The sequence below is a fragment of the Pteropus alecto genome, unplaced genomic scaffold, assembly GCF_000325575.1.
Source record: "Pteropus alecto unplaced genomic scaffold, ASM32557v1 scaffold7, whole genome shotgun sequence".
In the NCBI taxonomy this organism is placed as follows: domain Eukaryota; kingdom Metazoa; phylum Chordata; class Mammalia; order Chiroptera; family Pteropodidae; genus Pteropus; species Pteropus alecto.
In genome coordinates this window covers 52,658,992-52,683,900 of record NW_006494614.1, presented here as the reverse complement: position 1 = coordinate 52,683,900, position 24,909 = coordinate 52,658,992, and the positions used below count along the sequence as shown (strand labels likewise).

The 24,909-nt window shown below is 38.8% G+C and overlaps 1 protein-coding gene and 1 pseudogene across 5 annotated transcripts in view; one reads left to right on the top strand and one right to left on the bottom strand.

Moving 5' to 3' along the window:
* The window catches only part of RAB30 (RAB30, member RAS oncogene family), a 73,181-nt gene that overhangs the window by 11,110 nt on the left and 37,162 nt on the right, over positions 1-24,909 (top strand). The window lies entirely within an intron of this gene.
* On the bottom strand, positions 2,300-2,418 carry LOC112474717 (annotated as a pseudogene).

The window sequence follows — 24,909 nt, the reverse complement described above, 5'->3', positions numbered from 1 at the left end:
ATAACCTGAATCTGATCACAAGGAAATATCAGATAAACCCAAACTGAGAAACATTCTATAAAGTAAATGGCCTGTATTTCTCAAAAATGTCAAGGTCATGAAAGACAAACAATGAGGAATAGTTCTGGATTAAAGGAGACTAAAGACACAAAACTAAACATATCACATGATCCTGAATTGGATTGCACCAGAGAAATTTTTTTCTTTTGCCATAAATGACATTATTTGATCAACTGGTAAAATTTGAATAAGGGTTGAGATTATAGTATAGTATCAATATTAATTTTTTGATTTTGATAATTATACTGCGAAACTATAAGAGAATGTCCTTATTTTTGAGGAAATATTAAGTACTTAGTGGTAAAGTCATATCTGTTTGCAGAAAGAGAGAATGATAAAGCAAATGCAGTAAAATAACATTTAGGTAGTCTGAATGAAGCATATATATGAATTCCTAGTAATTTTCTTGCTTTTTCTTGGTAAGTCCAAAATTATTTCAAAATAAAAAGGTAAAAAAGAAGGGTGGGGATATGACAATACCTAGAGCATAGGATTGATGTGAGGATTAAACAAGGTCTTGGCTATCAAGTCCCAGCATGGTGCCCTTCACCTGCTGGGCTTTGAAGTACATTGAGGATCCCTCATGGACAAGGTAGCCAGTAGCCCTTAGCCATTGCTTGGGAGCCAAACTAAAATTGACACATGGCATGCATATGGCAACACTATTGTTCTAAACTCAAAACCGAGAATCATGTTCTGACAAAGAATTTTTCCCTTTATTTATAAATTCATTTAATTGAAAAAAAATTACAAAAATATATAGCAAATCCCATTTCATTATCCATTTAGTAAATCATCTCAGTATAAATTTACATGAAATCATGATTGTCCGAGGAAAGTTAGGAGTTATGGGCACTTGGGGCCATATTTAGGCCGGTATTAGCATTCAGGCAACTTCCTTTTCCTTTTACTTTTTCTTCCCGTCCCTCTCCTCTACCAGACAATCAAGTTTCTGATTTTGTCTCAGAGAACCGTTTTAATTAGCCGTTTCAAATATTAGTTGTTTTGGCAGACAAAAAGAAACTTGAATAAGCTTTTTCTTCTAATATGTAAGAACTCTACTTTCTAGGGCCTAACTTTGGAAGGAATGTTTCTGGTTTAGAAATTTGGATAGCAACCTCAAAAGGAATTCATGTCCTAGAGGAACTGGGACTGGCGTCGGGGAGCTCAATTTCCTTTGAGATAGAGTGAAATAAATATTTCTTTCTGAAATAGTAATAAAGATCTATTTATTTCTTCTGTATTTTTGCTCAGTGCTTTAAAATATGAATGATGAAATTCAAAATAGATTTAGCCCAAGAATCAAAAAACCAAAAAACAAACAAAAAAAACCTTAAGTAATCCTGATTAAAAAACATTTATAAGATCTTGAACAGGCTGCTCTGCTGAGTAAGATGACCCTTAGTATAATATTTAGGTCTGTCCCTTTGAAGTGACAACATTTCCAACTACTGGAGCTGCAACTGTGTAGCTGAAGATTCCACATTCGATAATACTGAACTGAGTCATTGTAACTGTGGTGATTGTGTCTGTTTTAACTGTTACTGCCATAAATTGCTTGGTTTCAGAATACTGCTGTGCTCTTTGCTTTTAAAATTATCATGGTCAGGAAGCTAAAGGGCATGTTCATAGTACAATAAGTTACTTGTATTATATAATTTTATAATAATAATATTGGCAAACAGTTTTTGAGTTTATGATGTACCAAGAGCTATGCTAACTGCTTTACATAAGTTGTAGTATTTAATTGTAGCAAAAACAACTTGAAGAAACTGAAGCTATGAGAGCTTCAGTAACATGCAAGAGATCCTATGACTAGTAAGAGGCAGATCCAGGGCCAGAAATCAAGACTGTCTTATTGCAAAGCCTGTGATTTTCTGCTGTATGATACTGCCATTTGGCAAATTTGTGTGGAAGACGATTACTTTTTCACTGCATGTTTGGAGCAGAGTCCTTTCTTACTTATTTGATGGGTGTTTACTGAGTGCCCATCATCTGTCAGACACTTTGAGAACCATAGAGATGATTGAGACCCAGTCTTTTTCATTAAGAAATTTACACTCAAGTAGAGAAGATAAAACAGATACACCCTTGTACACCCATATTCATAACAGCATTATTCACAATAGCCAAAAGGTGGAAGCAACCCAAGTGTCTATCAAGAGATGAATGAATAAGCAAAATGTGATATGCACATACAGTAGAATGTTATTCAGTCTTTTTTTTTTTTTTTTTTTAACGCCTACAGCACCTGGTATTCCTAGGTGGTCTCTCATCCAAGTACTAACCAGGCCCGACCCTTCTTAGCTTCCGAGATCAGATGGTATCGGGCTTGTTCAGGGTGGCATGGCCATAGACTATTCAGTGTTAAAAAGGAAGAAAATTCTGCTACATGCTACAACTTGAAAATATGCTAAGTAAAATAAACCAGACACAAATGGACAAATATTGTATAGTGCTTCTTTTTTGAGGTACCTAGTGTAGTCAAACTCATAGAAACAGAAAGTAGAATGGTGGTTGCTAGGGGTTAGGGGAGTGGGCAGTGGGGAGTTGTTATTTCATGGGTATAGAGTTTCAGTTTCATTAAATGAAAAAATTCTGGGGATTGATTATACTTAATAGCACTGAACTGTACACTTAAAAATGATGAAAATCATAAATTTTGTATTATGTATATTTAACCATAATTTTAAAAAGCAAACAGATACACTTTTGTACTATGTGCTGGAAAGTAATTGGTGAGACAGGAAGGACTGTCTCATAGGAATTAGAGCTGGCTTCCTAGACAGGGTAGATCTGGCTGGGCAATGGAAGATGGGTGAGATTTATATGGCAATAAGGAAGGTGGGAAGGGCAACCCAGGTAGAAGGAACAGTGAGCAAAGTTTAGAGGCTAGTTGGTGCTGCTTTAAAATCCAATTCTAGCAAGGAACAAATCTCCAAGTACATGGTTCTATAATTATGGATGTCCCAGCAACCTTCCATGTGGGTAGAGACTTAAATACAAAGTTTCAACCAGGTTCTTGAGGTCATGGTATGCCGGACAGGGACTCAATCATGATTCATTCAGTAAACATTTATTTAGCACATCATGCCAGTGCTATGCTAGATACTTTATGTATGTTGGAAGATGTAATGCCTTCAATCTCTGAAGTTATTAATAGTCCTAAATAACAGATGCAGAAATTGTGACTCAGAGATGAAGTAACTTGCCCAAAGTCACATGACTGAGAGGTAGCAGGAGCAAGACTTTGTGTGGAGCCCATGTGGTACCCTCTAAGCTACACTGAGAAGTGATGTCTGCCTTTGAACTTATGGTCAGATGGCATGTGACTGACACCACTTGTCATCTTGCTGCCTTCCAGGCTACCTGGGCTGAGTTATCTTATAGCTCTGAGGCTCCTTCCTTATCTGTGAGATGAAGACCTTGTATTAGACCAGATTATTCTAATGTTTCTCCCAGATCTAAAAACTCTATTCATCCATCCAGCACTAATTTAGTATTATATACCAGGGACTGTGCTGGTGGTTACTGGTAATTGAGATTTTGCAGAACATCGTTCTTTCCTGAAAGGAGGTTGTAGATTAGTGAAGGAGACATAAAATAGAATTGTACAGTATGGTCATAATGCTTGTAGTGGTGGATACAGAAGATTGGATAAGAGGATGTCAAGAGGAAATAATCCCAAAGATCAGGAAGATAATGAAGATCACAAGAACCTCATCCTTCCGATTGTCCTTATGGTTATAAGCACACTACGTATTTACTAAATTAAGTAAAGCTTTGGTGAACTCATAACTCCTTTTTATTTTAAGCCTTGTGGAAAGTTTAGTTGAATTGACCATTGTCAAATACAGCTATGTGCCAAATATTTATAAGGTTTGGATTTTCCTCCAGATTGGAGAAAGCTTATCAGGTTGAAGAGAAACCTGGGAGTTTTTCTTTTCTTTCGAAATGAATTTAGGAAGCATGAAGTGAAACTATAAGAGGTCCAAGGACCCAGACTTATTTGAAATGTTCATATCTAAAGTCACAGATGGTTATAGTTCAAAAGGCAAGTAAAATGGTCAAGATATTGGATAATACATGTGATTTTCTCAAGATTACTTAGGACTGGTGAATTATTAAGAATTAGAATGACTAAGTATTAGAATCTAATACTAAGAAATTGAAGTGAGGGTTGAAGGGGGAAAAGTTAGGAGCTATCATTTATTGAGCTATCATTTATGAAGTGCATTAGGCACTGTGCAATGACCTCTCCATTCATAATTTTGTTTTATCCTTCCCACAGTCTTATAAGATAGGTCTTCTTATCTTTTTTAGATATATAAACTGAAACTCAAAGAGATCATGACTTGCTTAAGGTCATAGCTAAGTAGAGACTGAGCAGTGGTTCAAGTACAGGTTGTTGAAATCAAGGCCTTTGCCCCTTACACTGCCATATACTTCTTTAGGATCCTAGATTTTCCATTTCTGGAGGAACTGCTCTGGTGTACGGGGCCTCTCTCTCAATCTTGGAACCCAGTAAGTAACAGGAGAGGCAGATCTTCACGTTTTCCAACATGCTAAAGGACAGCTCCCCCAATTTCCTGTCTTCCTTCTGAGTTGGTGGATCACCAGCTATCAGGGATAAATGGCTCTTACTAAAATGTTAATTTTTTCCCCTTTTTTGCCTTTCCCAGGTAGTGTATGAGTGTTCGATCTTGGCAATTTGTCTCCTAGAAGTGGATCATAAAAATCATCTGAGAGAATGCTTATTGAAACCAGCTAAGTTTATGTAATTGATCCCCTCTCCCTCTCCCAAAAAGGGTAACTTCAGCTTATATGCCTCATCGTCTATCTTTGGGGTCCCAAGAGACCTTGTCATCTGGCTCTCAGAGGCCTCCAACTATAAGATTCTGACAAAATCACATGAAAGTCTCAGTACTTTGAACCTGTGCCTCATACTCCCTCAAGGCCTCCCTGTGGGCATAAGCTACAGTGTCTTGTCAGAGAGAGTTTTCCCAGCTGGTTTTGCAGGCAGGCCAGGCATCTATCCCAGGCCCTTTAACCCCCAGGAAAGTTCCCACATACAGCTGCATGAAACAGAGAAAACTAACTTCCAACATAGGTTGAATAATTATGGCACTGGGGCAAAGTCTCCTCCAGCTGGGCTATTTCTCTGCCCTGGTATTCCATAGTTTGGGCTACAGTGGAAATAGAGAATGTGGAGTTAGGAGATGGGTGCTCAAGTATTGGCTCAAGTCATAGATCCTGGGACTATAAGCACTTGACCTGTCTGAGCCTGTGTTCTTAGCTGTACATGTGGGACTGGGGACAACCCCAGCTTCCTACTGTTGTTCTAAGGGTCAAGTAACGCAATGTATATTGTAAAAGTGCTTTGTAACAAGCAAGTAGAATGTATTACACATGTCAGTGCTTGTTGTTATAAAACAATTTGGGCTTAATAAGAGACATTTCTGGAAACTGATCAGGATGCATGCTCTGTCATCACTGGATCCCAGTTCCTGGCAAACCTTTTCATTGCTCAAGTAGGCATTCATGGCATCATTTCCTATTTATTTTTGTAATATTTCCGTTTATAGTCTTATAAATGCTCCCAGAAGTTTTGATAATTCTTGAATATTTATCTTTGAAAACTCTGGTCAAGGTTATACACTTATACCGAGAGCTATTTACCCCAGAGTAATTTTTTCAGTTCTTGGAGCCATATATTGATCTATTTCCCAGTCAATCCTGGGACAGCAAAGCTGGCTATGGATGGTGAATGAGGTTTGCTTGTTAGGATTCTGTATGGTCGATAACTCCCGAGGGTATCTGATAGTAGGTAAACCCTAAGGCAGTGCTATTACAACTTCGCACATGCTCCTGGTAATGAAATGAGAATAGAGAATATCTTACTATAGGTGGTGTATGAGTTTAGAGCAGTTAGCCCTTGGAAACTGAAAAGAGTCTTTTTTGTATTGTCATCAGTTTGTTGGAGTTATTACTCTGTTCTGAGAAATTTTCTAGGTGTTCCCTAGACACCTGTGGATTGTCGCTTACTCCTATCTTTTTGCCATTTCAAATGAGTGCAGTTCTTTCTTCTTGACTGTGTTCCTCAGAACTCTTTAAGTTATAAATGAAGGAAACCCAACTCAAACTAGCTTGAAGCAGGGATTCTTTGTTTTGGTATTATATATTCTTAATAACAGAGGTAAAGAGAAACAGAATGTTGCATGCTAAATTATTCTATATGCCTTATTGTGGATGGGATTTATTCCCTTGGGTCCATGGCTATTAAGGTGATCTGTTCAGATGATCTGTGTTTCTCTAGATCAACTTTGCAATAAAATGTGAGCAAGGCTGTTCAGGCCGGGTATCAGAAAAGAGCCATTGCAGGACTCCTTAGAGACTCCTGGAATCCAACTGTATAACCCAGAATGCTTGAAAGCAAGGATGCCAACCCATTTTAGTTGGTTGAAAAACACATGACTCTGGGAAGTAAAGGGATTTTTTTGAGGTTCATACAGAGTTCAGCAGAGGGCCAGTGTCTATCTCTTTGGCTATTAGAAAAAGCTTACCTAATGAGTCAGGAGGAAAATCCATACTTTAACTATTCTTCTCTCCTCTGGTTTATGAAAAGCCTGGAAATGAGCATTGAGATATATAGGATTTTTTTTTTTTAACGTTCCAAGTCAGTGTATCTGGAGCATGGTGCCTTGGGGTGGGGGTGTGAATCCACCACATCACTGGATGCGAGCTTCTCTGGTCAGCTGAGAGGAGAGAGAGCTCCAAGCAGTTTCTTTAAAGGAAAGCAAAGAGGCCAGAATCTTTAGATCAACTTTGCAATATCTAAGGACAGTCTGACAGCAAATGAAGTTGGAGTGTGCTGTACTTGTACTGGAGATGCTCGTTGAGGGATGGCAGAAAAGCATCCCCAGCTACTTTCAGAAGAACTCTTTGTAGGAAGCTACAAAGAAGAAGGAAGAGCAAGAAGGAAGGAAGGAAGAGAGGAAGAGAAGGAAAAGAAACTCATCCTTTGAAATCAGCAAAAGGTATCCCCAGGAGTGATTTATGGGTACACAGAGGAGAGACATTAAAAGAATAATCACTGGCTGTTTGGAAAAGTATGTGTAGTGAGAGTGGAGGCAGTAAGCTTTATTTTCTCTTTTACCTAGCTCCAATTTGCATTAGTGTTAATAGGACCATATATTCTAGACTTTCCTTGGCTTGTTGCCCTGGCATAAATGTTTGAATTCCTTATTTTGGTATTATGTATTCTTAATAACAGACGTAAAGAGTAACAGACGTTGCATGCTAAATTATTCTGTATGCTTTATTGTGGATGAGATTTACTCCCTCAGGTCTATGGCTGTTAAGGTGATCTGTTCAGATGATCTGTGTTTCTGATAGCTACTTCTAGTTAGCTTTATAATTTGCCCAAGGGGTTTGTTCAGGGAATGGCTAAATGTATTTTTTATTTGGTAGAACAAGGTGAGTCTTAATCTTGGTTATCTGAGCTCTGGGGCAGTCGGTATAGGGGCCCCTGTCATCCAAAGGAGCCAGGAGAGCTGTGTGTTCCCCTTGTTGTTAGTTGTTGATCCTGGGGGCATTTATTAAGCACTCATTTGATACACATTAATCCAATTTACCCTTTTTGGGGGCGCAGATTTAGTTCTTTGGGTTACTGCTGTAGAATCCATTTATTCAATTGAAAAAATAACAATCGAGCTTCTACTGCGTCTTCAGTATTGTTTCAGATTTAGGAATATTCTGTGCAAAGAGTTAGAATCAGGCTGTTCACGGAAACCCAGCAGAATTAGAATGCTAAAACTTCCGAGTTTAAAGAGACCTTAGATATAATCTAATCCAGAACCAGGAAGCTTTTTCTGTAAATGGCCAGAGAATAAAATTCATATTAGGAGACCAGAAACAGTTTCTAGTGCATAGTATTTTTTGTTTGCTTATACAACCACTTAAAAACGTGAAAATCATTCTAAACTGGGGGTGGATTTGGCCTAGGAACCATAGTTTGCCAATCCCTAATCTAATCCATTCCCCTCATTTTTTTCTTTAATTAAAGAGGAAACTGAGAGCCAGAGGATGAAATGAGTCCTCCCCTCCAAAGTTGCGCAGCTAATTCTTGACACTGCTGGATTGGTGATCTTTAATAAAGAATCCCAAACTGCCTAGTCACTTTGCAGATGTATAATTTTGGTCCTGAGGGAAGTATGAATTTTTAGTTAATAAGTAATTAGGTGCCTACCACATTCCAAGCACTGCAATCAGTTTGGTTGTTGGTGTAGGCAAATAAGATGGCAGTGTGGAACGTGGCATGTGGGGACAAGTAGTGAGCGCTGTGGGGCACAGAAAGACTCTCCTCCCTCAGTATGTGGGATGCTACTGTGGGTGAATGAATGAATCTATTTATTCATCGCACCTCCCCCACTTGTGTTTGGCATCCATTACCCAATCTGAAGGAAGGGGACAGGGGCTTGGCTTCCTCCACACTTGCTCATTTTTCTCTTTGGGGACTCAAACCTCATGTACATTCCATATGTGCATGGGTGGGTTATAAGATTAAAGGAACTAAAGTGAAAAAATATTCAGATCGCCACCTGAGAAAGATGATTTACTTGGCAGTTGCTTTGTTTTACCAGTTTAAGCAGCGATGCTGAGACACATTTGAAATCGTATGAGATTAATCATAGAGCCTTTTACTATTCCAGAGTTGGAAGGGACTTTAGCGATCATTTGGCTATACCTTTTCATTTAACAAATAACAAACATGAGGCCCAGAGATATTATATTTCTTACTCTGGGTCACTCAACAAATTCATAGAATCTCAGTTGTAAATGACCTTAAAAGATATCAAGTATAACCAACCACATAATAATAAAAAAACAATAATCATGGCCAACATTTATTGGAAGTTTGTCGACATGTATAGTAATATATATTATCTAATTTAATTCTTACAATAACCCAATGTAATAGGTACAATTACTATCCTCATTTCATAGCTAAGGAAACTAAGCTTGAACAGATTAAGTAATATTTGCCCTAAGGTACCCAGCCAATAAGTGGCAGAGCCAGGATTCAAGTCCAGTCTCAAGTACTTAACCTATTCAGAGCCCTTTACTCCAACTTGCCTAAGTGTTTGGACTGTTCTCCATTAGCTCATGAGCTCCTTGTGGAAAGGGGCCATGTCGCCTTCTGAGATTGGTATGTAAAATTTGCTCAACAGATGTTTGAGCAATGAATGGATCAATGAGTCAGTCAGTCAGCCCATACTTTTTAAGCAGTTGACACTTTTAGTGACAAAGGAATAGGAACTCAATGGCTGGGCTAGACCCATGCCCAGGTCTGCTAATGTCTTTTACTAGGGTGCCAATATGTAGATGTGGGCCAGGAAAGCCAATTGCTCTGCAGCTGTCTTTACAGTGTTACTGAACAGTTTGGAGAATTAATGTGCATAGTAGAATTCTCTTTGAACATCAAAATTTCCTTGAAGACATGAGAGTCGGTTGGTTTCCCAAATCTAATAAAGTTTGTGGAGGCAACTGAAAGATTCTCTCTGCATGTGGTACCTTCTTTTTTTCCCCCCAGCCTTTTTAATTTGAAGTTGTAGCTTCAAGCTATAGTCTGAGGCATCCTGGGGTTTGTGGGCTAGAGAATTGAGGGATTCTGTAAGGAAGAGTGGGCATGGATTTGGCTTCGAGCCAAATAACACATAGACAAATATCTTCGCTGCATTAAATTTTTAGTTCTGACAGATGAGAACAACTGGCTCATTAGATGTATCTTGTGTTGTTTTCTTTCCTTATATAAGTTGAATGTTTTTCTCACCTGACAATGGTAATACATGGAATTGTTTGGAGTTTTATTAAGTCAAAGACATTCTAACAGATTTGTAGAAATTGTTCTAAAAAGACTAATTAGGTCACTGTTTTTTGTTTATTCATTTTTATTTTTATTATTATAGAGAACAGCATGGGCATTATTTGCCATTTATTTTAAGCAGATTTTCTCTCTATGGCAGAGAAAAGTGAGGTTCTTGGATTTTAGCTCAGAAAGCTTTATTCTTTGAACCTAGGCCTGTGGGTTGGTTCATATAAGTCAATATATAGCATTAATAATTGCTGCATATCACTTGGAGGGAAATCCAAATTAAATAAAGGAGGCTTTCAGTAGGTTGTGAAAAAAAGAGATTTAGGTTCCATTGGTAAGAATCTTGAGGGATTTTCAGGGGGAAGAGATGTAATACAAGATACTATTCTCATTTGTAGGCGTTTGAGAAATCTCTTAAAATAGAAAAAAGCACATGAATATTTGTTTTTTAACACAAAATAATTCAAAGGCCTGCCCATGTTTCCTGCCAAAGCTATTTTCTTTTCAAGCTTCAGCCAACCCACCACAATTTTATTTTTCTGATTATATCAGAGAGAAAACCTTACTTAGTGATTGCTTACTGTTAATACCAACTTTTAAACACTTCTTATCTATTAATGAATCTTTCTTTTAACTCTACCAGTGTCTATCCCTGGTTTACTGCAGTTTATATCTGTTCCACCTCCCCTTCAGCAGTAGTAGTCACTTTCAGTAAAAAATGGGTAGGAGGTGGAGGACAGCAAAAAAAGATGAGAAGGATCTGTTCACTACATGGTGGCTGCTATGTTACAAGATACATATTCAGTGTCACCATGTTCTGGAGATAGGTATGCATTTATTCTTTCTAACTTTTTATTTTGAAAAATTTCAAATGAACAGATGAGTACAAAGCACACTCAAAAATTTTTAGATTTCCTAATTCTTAACATTTTGCTATATTTGCTTCATCTTCATATATGCAAATTTACATTTTGGGGGGCAGACACATGTTACTTTATCTCTAAATATGTTAGTGTTTATCTCCCAAGTATAAGGACATTCTTCTACATAACCACAGTAGCATTATCATACCCTAGAAATTTAACATTGATTCCATAATATACAGTCTATATTTAAACTTTGCCTTCAATCATTTACCTTTTGCTGCATAACAAACCATGCCAAAACTTTGTAGGTTAGAAAAAAACGCCATTTATTAATGCTCATGTTTCTGTGCGTCAACTGGATGGTTCTTCTAATGTTCATCAAGCTCCGCTGATCTTGGCTGGGCCCCCTCAGTATCTGCAGTCAGTTGCTGGATCCACCAGGGGCTGGCTGGTCTAAGTTGGCCTTAGTTTGGATGGCTTGTCTCTGCTCCAGAGTGTCTCTTATCCTCCAGCAGAGTAGCCCAGGCTTGTTTCCACAGGAGATAGGTAGATTTCAAGAGAGCGTAGAAGTGTACAAAGCCTTTTGAGGCCTAGGCTTAGAGCTCACACAGCATAACTTCTGTTGCAGTCTGTTGGCCAAAGCTAGTCACAAGCTCCTCTTGAGAGGAGCTGTAAAATCATATTGCTCAGGGGCATGAATAATTGTAGCATTTTTGCAAACAATCTATCATAATCCTATTGTTCAAAAAAGATGAATAATAATGTTACTTTTATAGTGTTAATAATGTGATTTTTGGTCTCTTTTAAATCCAAGATCCAATTAAGGATTGCACTTTAAGATTCCAGGCCTGTTTTCTTCATATTTCACAACCTGAATTTGTCTAGCTATTTCTCCATGATTATATGTTGGTTAAGCATCTTTGGCAAGAATTTTAAGTAGCCAATATTGTATACTTCTCATTGCTTCACAAGGGGAGGCACATACATTAGTTTACTCCATTAGTGGTGATGCTCAGTGCAATCACTTGGCAAAGGTGAGGTCTGCCAGATTTCACAAGCATAAAAGTGCCACTTCCTAGAGATAGTTTTCTATTGAGTCTGGACATTGGTGCTAAAGTTCTTCCAATCACATCAACATGTATTTATTAGATACCTACTGTGTATCTATTTTGAATTTAGTACTGTGGAGGAGCTAAAAAAATGGTAAGGAATGTTGCCTGTCTGAAGGGATCCATAGTTTTCATGTGAATTACTCTTTTAAAAACTGAACAAAGAGTATGGGAGTGGTGATTCTAAGTTAATGATTGGTTTATAAAAACTTTATTGAAGTGTAATATACACACAGAGAAGTGCACACATAAACATATAGCTTGATGACGTTTCTGAACTGAACACACCAGTGCAACCAGCACCTAGATTAAGAAACAATATAAGGACATCTCAATAAACCCGATTTTTAACTGTATAGAACTTATATCCAAATGTTGGTTGTCATTTTCAGTACCAATTTATGAGTGGCCCAAGGAAATCAATATTCTTTTAAGCTCAAATGGTGTTTTCTAACCATCACTCTCTGTATTCATCAGCTGGAATCAGAGTAACTTTTACTATGCCCATACATCACAGTCTCTCCATTTCCGTCACAGTGCAGAAGGAGACCTCTCTTTTCCCAAGGGTAGCCTTTCCTTATGTATTCTGCCCTGCCCCTCTTGACTTCCCTGGGTCTGGTCCTCCTTCTAGTTCTTTCTTATATTTCCTCCATTTGTCTTCTGTGTTCAGCTTCTCTTTTTTGGCCTTGCTCCTCACCTTCTACACTTGGCAGCAGTCCTGCTGCTCTTCATCAGGCTGTTGCTATTCCCTCTCCTTTTTATCACCAAACTTCTTTAAAGATTGTTGTGTTCCTCTTTAACTTATTCATCCAAATGCCCTTTGAGACTTGGTGTCCCTTCCCACAATTCTAGTAAAGTTCATTAGCAAACTCCTAGTTATTAAGTCAGCCTTTGTTCTCTTAGATTCTGCTTCCTTTGGATGTTTTCTCATTTCTTTGAGACTGTCTCTTCTCTAGGCTTCCATTTATTGGGTGATCTTAGTCTTTTGCGAGCTGCTCTGAGCATCTCTCTACAGTTTGACTCCCCACAGGAAGAATAACAGTAATTCCGGCTTCTCTTTGTCTGTATAAGAATGACATTTTTTAGGACCTTTTTTTTTTTTTTTTTTATGGACTGTGGGTCATTATGTTGGCAATTTATCTGCAATTCGAAGATTATGTTTTTAATGGCAGACTCTCAAATTGTGTTTTTAATGGCAGACTCTCAAAAAACTTTCATTTTTTGATGTTGTGCCTGGTAGGAACTCAATAAATATTTGTTGGAATCATTTATTGATTCAATTATTCATCTATATGTTCAATAAATATTTACTAAATGTCTAGTCAGTGAATTGACTTGTTTGTTAAATTTAACAGGTTACATCTTTTTTTCAAATTATGTAATATGGTTTTTCTTTGTCTTTTTCTCCCAAACTTTGTTGACATTTATTTATTTGCTTGTGTTTTTCTAATTTGAGCAGTTACTAGCTATATGATTCTTGGATAAGTTACATATAACCTCTAAAAATCTGTTTCCTAACTTTTAGTACAAGGATAGTAATAGTATCTACTTCTTGAGTTTTTGTAGGGATATAGTAATGGCTCAGTACATGTTAGTTATAATTATTATTATTATTACTATAATGTGTCAGAAACTGTATTTTGGCCCTCAAAGCAATCATCCTGAATCAGGCATTATTTTCCCTGTTTTTCAAAGAAAGAAACAGAGATTCAAGTCATTGAAATGACTTTCCAGATATCACTGAGCTAATAAATTGCAGATCTGGGATATCTGATTTCATATCTTGTGCCTTTATGCACACCGAAAGCCTTACAACATCTTGCATGACACTTAGAAGTCAGCTAGGAGTCACTTTGTAGTGACTGAAATAAGCTAATACTGTTCTCATTTGCTTTTAAAAGGTGGAATTTACCAAAGAAGTCGTGGACTGTTGTGGACAGTCCAGTCCTGAAAGTCAGATTAATAAAGATTTTTATCTTAAAACCACAGAATTCTAGGGTTTAGGAGGATTTTAGATTTAGAAAGATTTGCCCACCCAATTATTGAATTTTCTAACCATTTAGCCAAGGGGTCATCTGATTCATTTTTTAACATTTCCAATGACAGGAAGTCATCAGCACCGGGCTGCCCATTCCACTTTCCACAGCTCTAACCAGGGGACAGCCCTTACATCAGCTGAACTCTTCTCCTATGTCTGCCTTGATTCCTAACTCTTACCCACTCCCTGTACCCGCTCTTTCACACAGTATCCAGTACTAATCATGTTATGTCACTTACCTAATTAACACTCTTCCTTAATTTCCATTGCCCTTATGACAAAATCCAAACTCTTTTTTGTCAATAAGGCCCTGCCTCATCCCAAACATTCTTTCTTCCTCGTTGTTTACCTAGCCTTGGCCCCTGGTGGCCTTTATGTTCTTCAGACAAGCCAAGCCTTTTCGTGAAGACAACCCTTACACTTCTTATTCCTTCTGCCTGCGTTCTTCTTTTCTGAGCTTTGCATATAGCTGGCTCATTCTCATCTTTCAGGTCTCAGCTCAAATGCTACTTCCTCAGAGAATCCTTCCCTGATCACTCATCTATGGCCCTAAGCTTATCATCCCGTACCTATCTTTCAGTATATCTTATCTTCTATGCTCATGAGAACATAAGTTCTTTGGTGACTGGACCTAGGCTACCATGTTAACAGTCTTATCTTCTACAAGTGGCACAGTAGCTGTCCATAGAACATGCTCAATAAATGTCTGAGGAATAATGAATGGTCTCATGGTTGACTGAATATAAGGGTTCTGGAGTCATTAAAACAGATTTGAATCTAGCTTTGCCACTTTCTGCGTGACTTTGGGCAAATTATGTTACCTTTTTGGGCTTCAGTTGCCTCACCTGTATAATAGCAATCTTATCTACTCACAGAATTTTATGAAGATTAATTAAGATATTGGCTGTGAATGTACCTGCCACAGTACCTGGCACATATTAGGCGTTCAGTCTATCTCAAAGCCTGCTGGTTAATTCTGAATGTATATAGAAGGGTTCTGATTAATGAAACTGTTTAAATAGTGTACCTGTGTGTGCATGACCCATAGCCTGGGTGTAAGATGCCTCTGAGTCCCCTAGTGCTTGCCTGGCTGACAAGACAGTTCTAACCCTGGATGTAAGTTGTTGTACTGAGTGATGCTCAGTCTGATGACCCAGAGGTGCCAAGCTCAGAGCTTTCAGTGGGCCGCTGATCACACGCCCCCCAAAACTAAATGATCAAACATGACCTTGTATGGCCCATCTCTTCTCAAGATGGATTGGGATGCTTTGTCTAGACAGTTGTCTCCCTTGAGAAATCACAGTTGCTCTAAGAGGAGGTGCATGGTCTCCTGTTAAGAATACAAAATAGGCCTGTGAGCTGTTTTCTGGAGGGTGTGTGGAGTTTGCTGTGTGGTGTGGGGGCCTGTGGAGCAGAGCCTGCAGAAAGGAGCTGTCGGCTTTTATACTCACAGGCATCTCAAGGTCATGGTGGCAGCCTTCTTCTTCACACGGGCAGTGTCCTCAGAGCCTATGGTCCATGAGAAGGTAGAAAAGTCCCTGGCAGCCTTCCCCGAGCCAGTGATTCTGTACCCCTACAGAGGAGTGCTTGGAGGAATTGAAAGGTAATCCTGAAACTTGCATCACCTGCTGGGAAGGGAGACAGAAGTCCCTATTCAACTTGCTTGCTCGGCATGATGGCCTAGGTGGTTGCCCTCTATAGGCTGTTAGGGTGAGTGTTTTAACATGGAAGCTTTAGAATGAGATAGACCTGGGTTCAAATCCTGGTCATATTATGTCCTTGGCCAAGTTAATTAACATCTGGTCTTAGTTTCCTCATCAAAAATGGGGTTAATAATGATCCTTATCTTATCTGGTAGCTGTGAGGATTAGATGATACAGCATACGCAAAAATCTTAGTTCCAGGCCCATGGCCGATGTTCAGTAAATGATGATTCTTTTTATTAGGCAGGAGAGGTCAGAATTCTGAGTTTATTTCTGATGAGCCTCACCCATATTGAACTTTGAGTCTTGGTTCCCCACTTGCCAGCTGTTTGCCTTGAACAAGTTATCTAACCTCTCTGAATCAATATTCTTACATGCAGTTTATAAATTCCACCTCATGGTGAAAGTAGCATGAGATCAGAGTGCCTGACACATAGTAAGTGCTCAAAATGTTCATTTTCTTCACCTTCGGTTATCACGTATCTGAAATACTGTCCCTTTAAGCTTGTTAAGATTCCTCACTAGGCTTGTATGCAGCTGTGTTCAGACAGCTTGGCAGAAGGAAAGAGGCTGCTTTTTTTTTTTTTTAAATGACTGTTTCATAATCTGTTGGCTCAGATCTGCTGCTGCCACACCCTGTGCCTCTCAGGGTCCCTGGGTCCTATTGCAATTAGTATGTGCCTTGCCAGTTACCTAAATGACCCTGGAAAGTGGCTGCTATGGAAGGCTACCGAATGCAAAATGGATTTTCCTCTCTGCTCTTTGGTGTGAAGCTGGCTCAGGTTCTTAGCTGCAGGAGGAGGGGCTGGCAGTACTAAACTGCAGTTGGACTTAGCAGTGGGGAGTTTTCTGGTTTTCATTAAAATTCTCTGGCTGTCTTTTGGGATTGCTCCATTGGCTATGACTGTGCGCTGGAGCTGGTTTTGCTGTTCTCTCAACTGTACACACCCATCAAATCACAGTGGCCCTGAGAACGAGAGAAAATTAAAGATGGGGAACAGGCTGACTAAGGGGTCTTGGTCAGCAGTATTTGTGTAAGGGATCCGCATCTACAACTGCAGAGCCTGAATTTTGTGATGTCTTAAACACAGATAGGGAGGTAGACATAGCTGAGCTGGGAACGGGTAGCAGAGGGAATCCTCTTACAGCTTATTCTTGATGACAGACTTACTCTTGAGGGCAGACAGAGGTTTCCTGGCAGCTTTCAGAGGGTCCCCAAATGTTACATTCATGAGTGAATTCAGTCTGATCTAATTATTTTCTGAGGCGCTGATACCCTTATATGCCCAAGGGGATCAGGATTGGTGGCAGTTCTCTGAGGGTGACAGACTGAATTCAAGTACAGAAGATTCAGTTTTTAAATGTTAATTTCTGGTAGCTGAAGAAATCTCACTTGAGATTGAAACTTGAATCTGAAAACCTAGGTTCAAATTATGATTCTGCTGTTAACATGCTTTATGACCTTGGAAAGATTACGTCCCTGAGTCTCAGCTTCCCAGCATGGTTGTGAGGATTAAATGAGGTAAATTATGTAAAGTTCTTGGCATATCATATGTTCTCAGTCAATGGTAGATGTTGATATAAAGTGGGCTAGATTTGACCTGTCACTTCAGCTCACCAACATATATCTCAATTCTGTCATCTAGAACATTTGTTCCGCATCTATCCTGGCTTTATGTCATTTAAGAATTTGAGGTAAACATGTTCTTAGGGGAAGTGAATCTCCTCTCTTTGGAAAAATACAACAAAACCATATTATTATGTTTCCCAGTAAAGCTTACAATGTCAGATATTTCATCTCTGTATAACTTGGGGGAAAAAAAAGGATTTTTGATATCATTCTTGATGGATAGATTGTGAAAAAACCATTTTAGTTGATCTTGGGTATATATGTTCCATGATGATATTCCCAAGAGAATGTCACCAAGGCTTCCATTTGCTTCAGAGTAAACTCCATTTCCAAACTTTTCTCATTTCATTCCACTCTTCAAACCCTGTGTTCTAGCCACAGTGGACTACTCTCATAAAAATAATTAATGTGAAACATATTTTACCTACCAAAGAGTATTCATTTCCTCCACCTTTCATATGTATGATGTGTTTCATATTAGTGTAAAGAAGAATAATAAAATCAAAATTGTGTATCCAGCATTCAGTTTATCAAAATGAATATTATTGGTAACTTAGAAGCTCTTTCTGTTCTCCCTCCAAATCATGTCTCCGTCCTTCCTCACCAGAGCCAAAGATTATCCTACGTTCATCATTCTCTTACTTTTCTTTATGGTTTAATTACCTATGTATGTATTTCTAAGCTATATATTGTTTAATTTTTTAAACAAAGATGCAAGTATGAATCTAGCAAGCTTTGTAAGAAAAGGGCAACATGGCCACTCTTAGATCTGAAAATAAGCTAAACTGACTCTGGGTCATAGTCTGGGATTAGCTTTCCTGAGAGTTATAAAAGGTCCTACTGAAAAATTCAGTGGGCAAGGTCGTGAGTGAATCCTAGGAAATATAAGGCTCACCCCTGCTGGGGCATTTGATAGGGCTGTTGTGTGCGCCAAGCACTGGATATTTGGTAGGATATGGTCACAGAGAGTGGACTGCTCTTTTCTACTCCTAGTCTCTCTATGGCCTATCTCCAGCTCTCAGAATGTAGATCACAGTGAAACTCATCTGTGGGATGAAGTGAATGCCATCGGCTGACCCAGGCAGACAGCAGCATCAGCACATGGTCAAGGCAAATAGAATCAAAAAAGAATATAGACCAAGTTTACCTATTATTATTTGTCAGGTTAAAATGACAATGTGTAGTATCACCTGTGGAATATTCTTACCTAGAAGTTGACTCCTAAATCTTATCAAGCCTCTAGAGTTATTGTACATTTATTGGAAATATGGATGACAAATTAAATTATACTCTAAGAGGGCAAACAAACAAATTCGGTGTTGGACAAATGACTTGGCTTCTGCAAGAAGTCAATAGCATAAAAAAAATCATGTGGCTTAAGAATGAAAACCAGATGTAATATATGAACCTTGTTTTGATTTGGATAGTTTATATATTAGTTTGCTACAACTGCCATAACAAACTATTACAGGCTGTGTAGCTTAAACAACAGAAATTTATTTTCTTATTGTTCTGGAGGCTGGAAGCCCAAGATCAAGGTCCTGGCAAAGTGGTGGGTTTCCTCTGAGGCCTCTCTCCTTGGCTTTCAAATGGCTGCCTTCTTCCTGCCTCTGTATGAAGTTGTCCTTTTGTGCACATGAACTCCTGCTGTCTCTCTCTCTCTGTCTTAATCTCCTCTTCTTGTAAGAATACCAGTAGGATTGCCTGAGGGCCCACACTAAGGGCCTCACTTTAACTTAATCACTTAAGTCTTTAAAGGCCAGATTTCCAATTACAGTCACATTCTGAGGTACTAGGGGTTAGGGCTTCAACATAAAAATTTGTGTGTATATATGTGGGAGGGCACAGTTTAGCCTTTAACAGTCTAATTGTGAAAAGGCATTTTTGAGATCTTGTAGAAATTTTATGGATTGATATAAAGGGATTTTTATTAATTTTGTAGGTGTGGTAGTAATTTTGTGATATTAGAAAATGGTTAATGTAGCGATGGGTTCTGAAGTGCATAGGGGTGAAATAGTATGATGTGGAATTTGTTTTAAAATATTTAAACAAAGAAAAAATGGAAAAAAAGGATAGATCAAGTTAATAGGCCAAAATGTTCATAATTATTGAATCTGGGTGACAGGTATCAGGATTCTCCTTTTGAGCACATTTGAAATTTTTATAATCATACATTTTAAATATTTAGAATAACATTACCAAAGAGGATTTAATGGCAGTGGGGTTGTTGACAATGTCCTTTTTCAACATGTCTGTCTCTGGAGTTATACTTCTGCAGTCTGGTTGGCATCTTCATGTGGCAGTCAACTTGGGGTCCTCTGTTGCCTAGACCCTTTGACTCTTGTATACCACTTGGTGAAGGACATCTTCCAGGAGCTTCTTAAGAAAATGTCCATGGAATGTGAATATCTGAGATTTTGTATACCTGAAAATATCTTCATTCCATTCTCATACTTGATTGATACTTTGGGTATTGCATTCTAAGTTGGAAATCATTTTCCTTCAGAATTTTAAAGGAATTGCTCCCTTGTCCTGTTTTTATTTAAAAAAATAAAATAAAACTTCTGTTGAGAAGTTGGAAGCGTTCTATTTTCTGATCCTTTGTATAGAGCCTGTTTGTTTGACTTTTCCCTCTATGACAGCTGGTGGAATCTCCTCTGCAGTTTTTGAAATTCCACAGTAATTTCACACTGCGCGTGGTGTGCTGAGCCCTTCACACCTGGTAACCTGCATGCCTCAGTTCTTCAAAGTTCTGTCAAATTGTATTGTTATGATTATTCTTTTTCCTGTTATCTCTTTCTTGGGATTTTCTCTTATTCAGATACTGGACCCTTTTATACTGGTCCTCTAGAATATTAGCTTCTCCTCCTATTTGCCATATCTTTGTCTTTTGATTTTACATTCTGAGAGATTTCCTTAATTTTATCTTTTATTCCTCTTATTTAGGTTTTTTTTTTTTTTTTTTTACTATTAAGTTTGTCGATTTCTAAGAGCTCTTTTGTTCTCCATGTATTTCCTTTTTATAGTAGCCTATTTGCTCTTCATGGATGCAGTTTTATTTTCTTTTAGTGAGAATATTAATGGTACTTCTCCCAACCTCCACCCTCAGCATAGTATCTGTTTCCTTCAAGATGCTTTTTTTGTGTTTACTGTGGTCTGTATCTTTATTAGAGGCTTTCCCAAGATGTCACTCTGAATGTGATCTTTGGCTGTTTTTCCTGATTAAGGGGAGTGGGTAAAAAATGCTGTCAAGACCTTGACATTATGGTAAGTGAAGGAAGCCACTCACAAAAGACCACATAGTATATGGTTTCATTTATATGAAATGTCTAGAATAGGCAAATTTATAAAGACAGAAAATAGATTAGTAGTTGCCAGGGGCTGGAGAGTCAGGGAAATGTGGAGTGACTGCTAATGGGTATAGGGTTTTCTCTGGCGGGTGATGAAAATGTTCTAACATTGATTTTGGTGATGGTTATACAGCTCTGTGACTATACTGAACACCACTGAATTATACACTTTTAAAAGAGTGAATTGAGTATATGAATTATATCTTAATAAAGCTTAATATTATATCTCAATAAACCACCCAGTGGTGATAGTTGTACAGCTCTATGAATATATTTAACACCATTGAATTATATAGAAAAAAAAAAAAAGGAAACTGACCATGGGGTGAAGATCACTGACTCTGAGCCTCACTATAGCATGATTGGGGTAGGCTGTTTTGGGGAGCCCCTGAGGCAGCACCTTCAGGTTTTCTTTAGGGTGCGTTCACCCAGGGTGAACCTTGCACTCGTCTTTGCAGAGTGCGGCTCTACCCGACTGTCTCGGGAGGAGACAGACAGGGTAAGGGGATGTGTGGCACTCCACCTTCAGTAGACGCAGTGCCCTGTCTTTGTGATGTTCCCCTTGAAATGTGCTGGGTCCTTCTGGGCCAGAGACACTTTTACTTTTTATTATAAAAATTTTCAAAGATTTACGTAAGTAAAGAAGATAGTACAACGAACCCCCTTGTTCCCTTTACCCAGGATTACCAGTGATCACTTCACGGACGTTTTTGTTTCATCTGTATCCCTCAATCCCTTCCCCATTTTCTAAAGCAAATACGAGACTTTTCTGTTTTATGCTCTCCAGAGACCAAGCCTCTAGAATTCTGTCAGTGGGGAGAGGCTCTAGGGATCCAACTTTTCTCTATGAACATCTTTCACTCTTGTCTTTATTGTAGCGTCCAATATTCCTGCTCTAGGTACACACAGTACGGCAGTCCTGGGCCTGGTGCGTATTCTGTGGTTTAAATCAGCTGAATTCTCAGCTTTCCCTGCATCTGGTTTAGGATACAGATTTCTTGAGTCTGCTCAGTCAGTCTCCTCTTTCCTTGTACTTATGACAGTTTTGTTATTAAGAAAAAAATCACTCCACCTGAAACTAACATAAAATAATACTGAACGTTAACTCTAACTGAAAAATTAAAAAATTAAATTAAAGTTAAAAAAAGAAGAAAAAATGCACTATTGACTTTTTGTGGGTTTCAGGAGTAAGTGAAATTAGATGCAGCTGTTCCGTGTGCCACCATACTGGTTGACTGCCCTTTTTTTTTTTTCAGTCTTGCTCTATCCTACCCTATTCTACTCAACTGTAGAACCTTATTTTATTCATTTATATGTATTTGCCTTCAAAACTCTTCCAATCTTCTGAGAGCTAAGAGGAATCTCCTTATTTTAACATGCCTTTCTCCTGACCTTGAGGCTAAGCAAAGTTCAGGAGTCCCTGCATTTGTGCCTTGCTGGCATTTTGTACTCACCTCTTAATATAGAATTATTTGCTTGTACTTTGCGTGCTGCATTGCAGCTTGTTTACCTGTCTCTTTTCCTTGTGAAACAGGATTTGTGAGTAGGATTATGTCTTGTTTTGCTCTGAATCATGAGCACAATGCCTCGCTCCCAGTAAACATTTGTTAACTCACAAAATGGATCATTGAGCACTGTGCTTCCAGCACATGGGGACAGACAAGTAAACAATGTCCCTTTCCTTCTCGCCTTTTATGAGTACCACTGTTCAGTAAATATTAAGGAGCAAAACATGCCTTGTCCACTGGCTCGTTGTTATGCAATGTTGTTCTCTTTGCTTTCAAGTGTGGTGTTTTTTACCCAGTCAGCAGGTTGGAGAGGAAGGGAGGATGGCTTTTGGAGTGTAAAAACTCTACCAAAGAAGGAGTGAACTCAGAGCTGTGTCGTTTCCCTCCCTTGATAGAAAGGCTTGTGGTCTACACTCCACTTCATACTGGAGAAGGAGCAAATTTGTTTCCACAGCTACTTAGTTCTTCATGGTCTTTCATTGCTTTTTCTCTTTGGACAAAACTGCCAGGAGAATTTTTTAAATTGCTGATTACATTGTTAAAAAACCTAACATTAGGATTTATCTATGAGATGTCCTGTTGCAAATTTATAACTTTGGAAGGGTAACATTTAATTTGTCGTTTCTTAAAGTATGTTCCTCAAGATGCAGTAATCCTCCAGAGGGGGAAAAAAGAATAGAGAACTTGTGGTCAGATTTGAGGTGCTGAATTAAATAAAATTAGATAGGGTTCCTTACCTCAAGACTTCTCACAGCCTTGCTACTGTGCATTACATATCTCCTAGAAGGGTATGTAGTAGGCAGCATTTTTTAAATTAATTTTCATCTGAGGAGGAGGACATTTTAGTGTTGTGTTTTATGGAACACACACAACTCTGGAAACAGCCCCTCAGTTTAAAGTCATCCTTTGAAGTCCAATTCAAATGCCACTTTCTCCAAGGCTTTTGGGTCTTCCCCCCAGAGCTATATAACCTTTTCCTTCTTTGAACGGCACTGCCTTTATTTGTCAGATTGTCTCTTTACCTCTCCCCTGCCCTCTAGTAGATCATAAATTCCTTGTACATGTTGTATCACTTCCACTCCATCTGGGACTTTGTCTTGCACAAAGTGCTCAAGAAATGTGTGCAGCACTGCATTGGTGCTTTAGCTGAGTCATCCTCAGAGTTCAGAGGGCACTCGCAGGGGTAGGAGGCCAAGAAAGGTCTGGAGCTTGGGACCCTCACTGCTTAGGGTTATGGGTGGAGGAGAGGGCTTACGGCAAGGACACAGGGCCAGTGTAAGAGCCTGGTCCTGAAGGATAGAACAGGAAGGCAAACCAGGAGATGCTGAGAGTATAAATCAAATGTACTGAAGGCTGATTGTATGCCAGACACACTGTGGTTAGCTTTGAATACTTAACCTTAATCCCAAGCTTTCAAGTAGATGATATTCTTCCCATGTCATAGATGAAGAAATGGAGCATCAGAAAGGCGAAGTAGAAATAAGTACCTGTATGTAGCAGGCACCGTGCTAGAAATACAAAGGAATAAAATCCAGTTTTCCCCCCTAAGGAACCCTAGTTTTATTGAGTAGATAGTCCTGTAAATAAATAATTGTAAACAATGAGATAACTACAATGATTTAGCTGTGGTCAGGGTATCATGAGAGAAACTAATCTGTGTAAGTGGGGAAGGTAACAAACCAGGAAAGCTTGCAGGAGGAGAGTGATGCCTGAGCAAGGTGGAATAATAGTGCAGGGTTTGAAGGGACCAAAAAAATAAAAGCATGGGGTGGGAAATATCATGAGGAATTCATTGTTACTGGAGTATAAAATGTGAGTTAGATAAGAAGTAAGGCTGGGGAAGTTGAGAGGGTGTTGAAATATGTTAAAGAGTTTTCAGATTTGATTTTGAAAACTATGAGAAGCCATTGTAGGGTTTTAAGCAGAAGGGTGAGCTGTCCAGCACCTCTTAGATATGTACCCAGGTGGTGGATGGTAAGTAGTAGTATTCCCACTTTCTAGATGGGGCTCAGAAAGTGACTTGCCTAAGATTACTCAGCTTGTCAGAGGTGGAACAGAGCCACGATTTCAATTCAAATCCGTCTGATTTTTTCCAGTACTGAGCAACCTCTCCAAGTTACAATGACCAACGACTGTGTTGAATTTCCTACCGAAAAGTACTCTTACTGTCACTCTGATATTTGAATCACAGAATAGGTTTAAGACAATATAACCAAGAGCTAGTACTTAGCACTATAAAAGGTTCAGAGAAGGAGAGATCAGGGAAGACTTCATGGGAGAGATGGCATCTATGTTGTCCTGAAGAAGGAAACTAGAACAGATAATGGGAATCCAGGTGAGAGAAAGTTGGGGCTGGAGGGTTGTGCCATCATGTGGTAGAGCAGGAGTGGGCATGGGAAACAGATGACAAGAGGCCACTTCCTAGCACAGCCATGGTCACTTGCTTCCTGAGATAGCCATGTAAAGGGAAAGGAAACAAAATGATCATGTTCCTTAATTTCTATCTCCACTTTTGCTGAATATAAATACACAACTGGCATTTAAAAAAAAATCTCTTTACTACTTTAGTGCGGTCATTGGAGAATTTGCTTCCTACAGTGTTCTTTTTTACACTGCACTGTGATTTATATGTGTCCTCATCCTCTCCTCAAGCTCACTCTGACATAAAAGGGCAACAGTCGAGGACCACAGCCAGATGTGCAATAAATGACATTTGAGTGAAAATACAATAATAGAAGTCCGTATGAGGAACAGAGCTTGCACAGAAAGGA